A 9696-nucleotide genomic window follows, 5' to 3' on the forward strand; every position below is an offset into this window, starting at 1 on the left:
ATTTGTACTATATAATCTTATCCTAGATGCAGTCAAGACTCCTAAAAATCAATGCAGCTAAAACTATCTCTCTTACATCCATACTTTTCCACATTTAAGCTTATCTTCCTCATGCAGACTGAATAATGTTTTAAAATTTAAAACTTACTGTTTTACTGCTTTGCCTAAAATCTTTGTATGATTGTGGCCAGTGTTTTCATGCAAGGGTTAAACTGCCATTTGTGAGGCCAGTATCTCATACTTGAGTACTGGTTCAAGTTCTGGCTGCTTCCTTCCCAAGCCGCTTCCTGCTAATGCACCTGTGAAGGCACCAGCAGATGGCACAAGAACATGGGCCCCTGCCACCCATGTGAGAGACTGAGATGGAGTTCCTGGTTCCTGCGTTCAGCCTGGCCCAGATCTAGCAGTTGTAGCTATTTGGGGAGTAAATCAGTGGATGGAAGATCTGTCTCTCTGTTTCTTCCTCTCTGTCTGTTGCTCTGCCTTTCAAAGCAATTAATTAATTTAAAAACTTTCTATGATTAACCATATCCTCACTCCAAATTACGCACATGGTAATTTTTCTGCCTAATCTCTCTCTCTCTCTCTCCCTCCCTCCCTCCAATATAAAATATTCATTCCAAGCTGAAAGAAAAACAAAAGAACAGTGAAAGAAAGTTCAAGGTGTATTGACAACCATGCTACTTCGTAAATGTGCTCTTGCTGAATACACAAGATTAAGGAAACATGAACCTTCTGGCTCAAAAAGAATAAACACTAACTTATTTTTTGTTGATTTTAAATATATTAATTCATGATAATTGCTATATTTATTAATCTAAATAATATAACAAACATTCACAATAACAATGATGAAAATTTCCAACTATTGGGCACTCTATATAGGTAAAACATTGTACTAAATTGTGTTATTTTGCATAATTCTTCATAATAGGTATTATTATCATCCCTATTTTATTAGGGAGGGAATTGATTTATGAGAGTTAGGTGATATTATCTAAGAACACATATTTTGTTATTAGATTAGCTGTGATTTGCTAACTCTTAGTTAACATTATGTGTTTCCTTATGTTGTTACTACATTCTTAAGGAAATAAGTAGATGACATATTTAAGCTCCATCATTGTTCTTCAGAGAAACAGAGCCAATAGGTTATCTATAGGGAGATTTATTATGGAGATTGGCTCTAAAGATTATGTGCAGTCAGGGGATTCTAATTCAATCCCATTAAGGTGACATGTACCAATGCCATCTCACTAGTCCAAGTGATCAATTTCAGTTCACAATTGATCATAATGATAGGACTAAGAACCAAAGGGATCACATAAACAAGAATAGTGTCTGCAAATACTAACTGATAGAATAAAAAAGGGAGAGAATGATCCAACATGGGAAGCGGGATACACAGCAGACTCATAGAATGGCAGATGTCCTAAACAGCACTCTGGCCTCCGAATCAGCCCTTAAGGCATTCAGATCCAGCTGAAAAGCCCATGAGAGCATTTCAGGTATGGAAAGCCAAGACACCGTGGCAAAAAACAAACAAACAAACAAACAAACAAAAAAAAAACAAAACCTAAATGAAAGATCTCAGTGAGTGAGATCCCAGTGGAAAGAACGGGCCATGAAAGAAGGAGGTACCTTTCTCTGAAGAGAGGAGAGAACTTCCACTTTGACTATGACCTTGTCTACATATGATCAGAGTCAGCGAAATCAAAAGGCCTCCATAGCCTTGGCAACTCATGACCAGAGCCTAGGTTGATTACTGATGCCATAAACAAGAGTGTCAATTTGTTAAGTCAACAACAGGAGTCACTGTGTACTTAATCCTCATGTAGGATTTCTGTCCTTAATGTGTTGTACATTGTGATTTAATGCTATAACTAGTACTCAAACAGTATTTTTCACTTTGTGTTTCTGTGTGGGTGCAAACTGTTGAAAGCTTTACTTAATATATGCTAAACTGATCTTCTGTATATATAAATAATTGAAGATGAATCTTGATGTGAATGGAAGGGGAGAGAGGGTGGGAGAGGGGAGGGTTCCCGCGGGAGGGAAGTTATGGGGGTGAAAATGCCTTGTAATCCATAAGCTGTATTTTGGAAATTTATATTCAATAAATAAAAGTTAAAAAAGATTATGTGCACTAAGAATTACTATGATCTGATATCCACAAGTAAAAGAATCAGGAAAACCAATGGTTTAATGCAGTCTGAGTCTTATAGCCCAAGATCTTAGAGAACTTATGGTGTAAGCTAAGCCCAAGTCCTAAAGCCTGAGGGTCAGTATCAGCTGATGTCAAAGGTAGAAGATGGATGTTCTAGTTCATTTGAAGTGAACGTGGCAGAATGTTAAAAATTGTTCAATTTTAAAACTAAAAAAGAAAAGATAATTGTAATTAACAAAAAATTTAAAAGTAAAATAAAATAACTATTTTAAACCAATTAATTCAAATAAATGAAGTAATGGAAAAAAAGAAAATCAATTTTTCGCTTTCTCCACATTTTGGTTCCATTCAGATTGGCAGTGCACTGGATGGTGCCCAACTATGTTGGTGAGGGTGAGCTTTACTCAGTGTATTACTTCAAATGATAATCTCTTTCAGAAACAATTTCACAGACATACCCAGAAGTAATGTTTTATCAGCTACCTAGCACCCCTTAGAACAGTCAAGATAACATATAAAATTAACCATCGCATGTTCATGCCTTGTCAACTTTGCATCCATAGACATTGTTTAAGTCAAATTTGATCTCCATATCAAGACTATATCAAAGTCACAATTTTGCCTGAAGCAGTACAACCATTTGGTGAATAAGTCAAAAAGCATTAATCCCTTCCTCAGAAGAGGAGGTAAAGCCCTAAAGTGACGTTGCTCTTCTCCTGGCATCTCATTACTTAAAGACTGACTTAAAGTCAATGCTTCCTATATAAATGACAAGGAAAAAAGGAAGGAAGGAACAAAAAATATTTCCTTAATAAATATCTTGTGTGTGTGTGCATGTGTAATCCACATTGATTAACAAACAGCAATTATCATGAATTAATATATTTAAAATTAATCAACATCGAAGGAGGAAATATTTATGACAATGACTTTCCTCATTCCTGTAACTAGATACATGATCACAGCTAGAATTTATAAATATATTTTACTATTCATTTTCTATTTCCTTTGCTTTACACAAGCACTTGAGATGGCCATGGGGAGGTGACACAAACTTTCAGTCTTGAAGGATCTGTACTATGAAGTCTCACTTAAATTGAGGTTTTGTAGTTTTGGCTTTAGTCATAGGGCATTGTGAAACTAAAAATGTTCTAAAGGCCTTTCTCTATTATAGATATACTGTTCCTTACCTCCACTGTGAAATTTCCTGTTGGTGTCTGAATCCACTATAATCCTTTCTGAGGTTACTCAGAGGCTAGAGGAATCCAGCATGGCAGAGCGTTTTAACTCCCAGTTGGGTAGAATCACAGCTGTGTCTCCTGATAGAAGCATTTTTCCATCAAGAACTAAGATCTCTAGGCCAGCAGAACATGGACACACAATAATAGGAAGCAAAACTTTTTCCAGTGAGTCTCTAGTGGTAAAATGAACGTTGTCGCTCCCTTTTCTACCCTTTGATTCCTGAACTCATGTATCCTGGCTAATGGGGAATCAGCACTATTATTGGACACTTATTCAGAGCAATACAGCCTTCTGTAAAACCCCACCTTGCAAGATATTGCTACCTAACTGGCACTATAACTGAGTATTTTGTTTTTAAGCATTTATTTAATTTCATGTACTTGAAATGCAAAGCTCACCTCGCCCCTCCCCCCCCCCAAGAGAGAGCAAGCAAGAGCGAGAGAGGGAGAGAGACTCTTCCACACGCTGTTTCACTACCCAAATGCCTATAAACAATCAGGGCTGTGCCAACACTGAAGCCAGGAGCCCAGAACTCCAGTTAGGTCCCCACTATGGGGGCAGGGGCCCAAGCACTATCTTTCAGCTTGCATTAGCAGGAAGCTGGACCAGAAGTGGAGGTACCAAAACTTGAACTAGCATTCCCATGTGAGATGTGAACATTTCGAGTGGTGGCGTAACCCACTGAATCACAATAACCATCCTTGTAACTGAGTCTTTAAAACAAAAAATTCCACCATTGTATCAAGCTAGCTGCTATAGGAAGGTGAGAGCATAAGACCAGTGAATTCCATGAGTGCTGGTCCATTTTCAAACATCTTTTACTTTCAAGAAAGTGAGTCCCATGAACAAAACAATATTGTGTGGAGTATCATTATGATGAATAAGGCATTCTGTAATCCAGTGATGTATTTTTGGCATAAATACAAAATGGAAGGAAGGACAATCTATATCTAAGATGAGTATCTACTCCAGTTAGTACAAACACCATCCCTTCCATGATAGAAGTGGTCAAATGTAGTCAAACTGGCACCATGAAGCTGGTTGATTACTCCAGGGAATGGTGACACATCAGAGGCTCAGTGTTGGTCTTTGCTTCTGACAGATTGAGCACTCAGTGGTTATCATGGCCAAGTTTTTTTTTTTTTTTTTTGATGAATAAAAGCCCATGTTATTGAAAGTACATAAAAACTCTATCCTTGACATCATAGCTGCTTTGTTCATGAGCCTATTGGCTGTTTGCATGGGTGGAAAGAGACTAACTGTACTCACAGAATGGTCATTTTATTCACTTAAATACTAAAAGCTTCCTCTTCTTGAGTTCTTTCTTTGGTAAGCATTTGTATGGGACACAACTGTGTTCACCTTTTTTGCCCATTTAGAGAAATCTATTCATATATTTTCAAATGTATTTGTCACCTATTTTCTAATCATGGCCCTTCCAATTCCCTGATTATCTAGCCAAATCTTGTCCATGCCCCATATCTGTAGGTAATGCACATCTGACCATTTCTTCTTCAAAGTGAAGTGAATAACAAATTTGCTGACCAGCTTTCTGCATACTAAATTTTTCCTTACCCATTATCCTTCAGGAATGTCCCAGAAAGAGGCTGTCATGCCACATTGCCACTTCTAGCTGATGGCAGCATATCATGCAGAACCATACATAAACCAGGTTCAAGTCTTCTTTATCTCTGTTAACTGATTATAAGGAACTCTCCATGAAGCCATGGTACAGGCTTGGAAATATAAGGCATTATAGCAAGAGTGAGAATCAGGGGCATTTGGGAGATTTTCATGTAACATTTGTGTATTACAGAGCCTGTTTAGTCTCAAGCACATATGTACTAGTTTCATTAGATAATATAAGGCCACTCTGCATGCTTGATTATATGGCTTGGTGGAATAACTTACACCCACAACACTCAGTTCATGATAGACACATTAGGTTGCATGGTAACTCAGTGGCTCATGGTCAAACATTCAGTTTCTACTACAGTCTAGTGGCAGATGTATAACTGTCCCTGTTGATAGTAATCTGTAAATGATGGCAGGGTATTGCTCCAAATCCTAAAGGCCTGTGCCCTGATTCATCTGCAAGGGTCTAGTCAAAGACTCCAAATAGCATTTCTATTTGCTACTGATGTTATGAGAACAACTGGACTAGCAAATCATATGGTTTAATTGGCCAAGTAGCTTACCCAAAAGTCTAGAGTTGTTGTGCAGTTTTCTTTTTTATTATGTGATCCATTCAAAACCAGAAGCTTTTTGCATCACTTGGCAGAGATCCTAGAAAATGAGGAATATTTAGCCTCTAATCAGAAATAGGTCAACTAGGCATTATGTTTTTTTCTTCCTTATAAGAGGGGGCAGATGCAATAACTTACCCTGACCCTATGATGGAATATCTCAACATGCCTCAGTCAACTAGATCCTCAAAAATGTTACTGAGGTAGAAGACCCCTGAATTTCAGTCAAATTTATCCCCACCTTCTGACATGTGAAGGTCTTTCTAATAAGCCTAGAGTGATTCTTGTTCAGTAGGTCCTGTCAGAATAATGTCCTCAGTGTAACGAAGCAAGGTAATATTTTAAAGAAAAGAAAAGTGATCATGGAAAATTGTGTTAGGCCTTATGGACAGCTATAAAGAAACAGACATTTTCCATATGATAGCTTCATACGAGGTACAAGAGGATTGTTAATCTGATTAGGTAATAAAATCACACCTGGTACAAATGCTGTGATTGGATTTTATTATAACTTGATTAAACTTATGATAATGCATTTTCATTCTCCAAGAACAATCTGTGTTCTGTACAGGCCAATTAAGAGAACTGAGTGGAGATACAGTGGGACTCACTGTGCCTGCCTCTTTCATGTCTTTGATAGTGGACATTTACTTCTGCAATCCTTACAGGGATGCAGTATTGACTTTGCTAGACACTTTTTCTAGGTATAAGTAGTTCTGATGCCTTCCACTTAACTTTTCCCATAAAAATAGCCTTAACTCTATCATTCAGGGAACCAACTTGGTGATCCTTTCAGCTGCTTAGTATGTCTATTACATGGTGGTACCTGGATTCAATTCTTGCTTCTGATTCCTGACTCCAGCTTTCTGCCAATGCAGACCCTGGTAGGCAACAGATGATGGTTCAAGTAATTGGACCCCTGTCACCATGTGGGAGACCCAGATTGAGTTCCCAGCCCCTGGCTTTTGCCTGGCTCAGCGCTGGTATGAGGAGAGTGAACCAGCACATGCATCTCTCTCTCTCTCTCTCTCTCTCTCTCTCTCTCTTTCTCTCTCCCACATTCTCATATAAATAAATAAAATAAAATTATTATGCATTCTGGAAATAGGAAAATAACCAAAGTATAGATTTGGTGGTCCACTGGATCCATTGTGAGATGGGCCTTTGCTAAATCCACTGATAATTTGAAATTCATAAGCCCTACTTTGGAACAGTGACATTTCAGGTTTTCTGAAATTAATGTTAGTTCAGAGCCTATTTTTATTGATTATATTCTTTCCCCTAGTGCACAGTTACCTTGGTAAAAGTTCATACTTCCTTTTGCAAAATGTTTATAGAAATGTCAACAGTAAAATTTTTGAGGAATGTGCTATGATCCTTCTTCATGAAGTCCTAGACACTCCTTCAGAGTTCTGACTCTGTAAACTGGCTCACATATTGGAACTTATTGGAGGCCGCTGAGTCTCTATGGTTTTAGTCAATCTTCTGTTCTCACAACCAAGAATATTTTCTGCTTATACAGATCAAGTTATATTTTGATCTCCAGTATATTTCACATGTAGGACCATGGGATGAACTAGCCAACGCCATAGATTTATGGGACTCATCTTCTTCTGATTCTGTTGTCCTTACTGGTAACTAATATATACTTTATCTTTGGTGGTTGAATGGTATCAATTGGCCCCTTCCACTCCAAAATAAAATTGTTCTCATTGCATTTAGGCTTTACAGTTGAGTTGCTTGATGACCACCATAAAGTCTGGCTCACAGAGTAGAATGCCATGATTCTCTTAAAAAAATATTTTTCAAAGTACCAGTAGAAGTTATGTCTTCTGAACCCTCTTTGTGTAGATGAATACATTTTAAATGTTAAGTCAATTCTAGCATTCCTAGTTCCCTAAGCTATTGAGTCCCTTTCTTTACAATAAAAGAAGGGAGGCCAAGCAATTCCAGTGTGCCCATGGTGGTTTATCTTGTGATCTATATTTCAATGAACCAATCAAACAATCAGATCTCTTTCTAACTCCCTGACCTGCAGCATTAAATGTGCAGTCCCTTTTCAGTGAGCTTATATTGATTAATTTGACCTGATTCAACTTTATGTTCCTTCCACCATTATCCCACATCTCTTTTATCTATTCACGTACATGTGCTCTGGGTGTCTGATTATTTAAGTTAATGAGTTCAATTACTGATTTTGGATTGCTTGAACCTCATCATGGTTACATTTTGTATCTCACTTTTAGTGTTCTTGAACTTGTTGCCATTTACAGGTCTAGAAACAAGGAGAGATAGTAGGGATGAGGAGAATCAGCTTTGCTCATGGTGGTTCATCTTTTGATCTATGTTTTCAAACAAACTATCAGATCCCTTTCTAAGTTCCTGAGCTGCACCATTAAATATATAACTTCTTTTCAGAGAGCCCACATCAATAAATTTGGCTTGATTCAACTTTATATTTCCTCTAATGTTATATCGTATCTCTTTTATCTACTTACATATATGTGCTCTGATTGTCTGATAATTTAAATGAGAAAGCTCAAATAATCATTTTGGAGTGTTTGTGACTTTTTCGTATTTTATTTTTTAATTTTTTATTTTTAAAGATTTATTTATTTATTTGACAGGCAAAGTTACAGAGAGGCAGAGGCAGAGAGAGAGAGATCTTCCATCCGATGGTTCACTCCCCAGATGGCTGCAACGGCCGAAGCTGTGCCAATCTGAAGCCAGGAGCCAGGAGCTTCCTCTGAGTCTCCCACATGGGTGCAGGGGCCCAAGAACTTGGGCCATCTTCTACTGCTATCCCAGGCCACAGCAGAGAGCTGGATGGGAAGAGGAGCAGTGGGGACTAGAACCGACGCCCATATGGGATGCCGGCGCTTCAGGCCAGGGCATTAACCCGCTGTGCCACAGTGCTGGCCCCACTTTTTTATTTTTAAAAGATATTTATTTATTTATATATTTGAAAGTCAGAGTAACAGAGAAGAGGGAGAGACAGAGACAGAGACAGAGACAGAGAGAAGGCTCTTCCTTGTGCTAGTTCATTCCCTAAATGACCACTACAGCTGGGAAAAAACCACTGAGCCCAGAGCTGCTTCTGAGTTTCCCACGTGGATGCAAGAGCCCAAGAACTTGGGCCATCTTCCACTGCTTTCCCAGATGCATTAGGAGGGAACCGGATCAGAAGTAGAACAGCCAGGATTTGAACCAGTGCCCATATGGAATGCCAGCATCGCAGGCAGAGGCTTAACGTGCTGTACCACAGCGCCAGCCCTGGAGTGCTTGTTCCTTATCATGGTCACATTTAAATTTCACTCTATGTGGTCTGCTTGAACTTGATTCTAATTATAGGTTTGTAAGAAAGAAGGAATAGTGGGGATGGTAACTGAGGAAATCAGCATTGTCTGGCATTGCCATTGTTTCCCTGAAGCAATTTAGGGTTAATTCCTAAAGGAGATGGAAAAGCTAATATCATGGGTAAACATTCCACTTCAATAGGCAAAGAAGATACATTAGAATTTAGGAGCTCAATTCACCCAGTCTTATTAAAGTAACTCCACAAATCCCCACAGTACCCTACCGTTTCCTAGTTAAGGACGTCATTGTAAGAGGAAGCACCCTCTGGGGCAAGGAGTTCTACCTGTTTTGTCATCAATCAATTCCAATAAGAGGCTCTGGATTTTTCCTTCAACAGTAGCAGCCTCTTAGTCAGAGGAAATGAGGCATAACTACAAACTCTTAGGAGAGCCAGGAAAGCCAGGGGTGTAATTCCGTTCAAGTCTAAAGGCTTGAGAATCAAGAGCGTTAGTGTTCTAAGGCGGGAAAAATAAAAGCCCCAGCTCAAAACAGAAGGAAAATTGCCCTTTCTCTAAGTTGTTGTTCTACTTAGGCTCTCAGTGGGTCAAATTATGCTCACCTACTTGCTCAAGTGTTATCGTTTGCAGAAACACCCTCACAGGTGCAACCACAAGTAATGTTTTATGTGCTATCTTGGAATCCTTTTTGCCGAGCCAAATTGACACATAAATTAACTATAAACAG

The sequence above is a fragment of the Oryctolagus cuniculus genome, chromosome 7 (assembly GCF_051225735.1).
Source record: "Oryctolagus cuniculus isolate XC-2025 breed Fujian yellow rabbit chromosome 7, ASM5122573v1, whole genome shotgun sequence".
In the NCBI taxonomy this organism is placed as follows: domain Eukaryota; kingdom Metazoa; phylum Chordata; class Mammalia; order Lagomorpha; family Leporidae; genus Oryctolagus; species Oryctolagus cuniculus.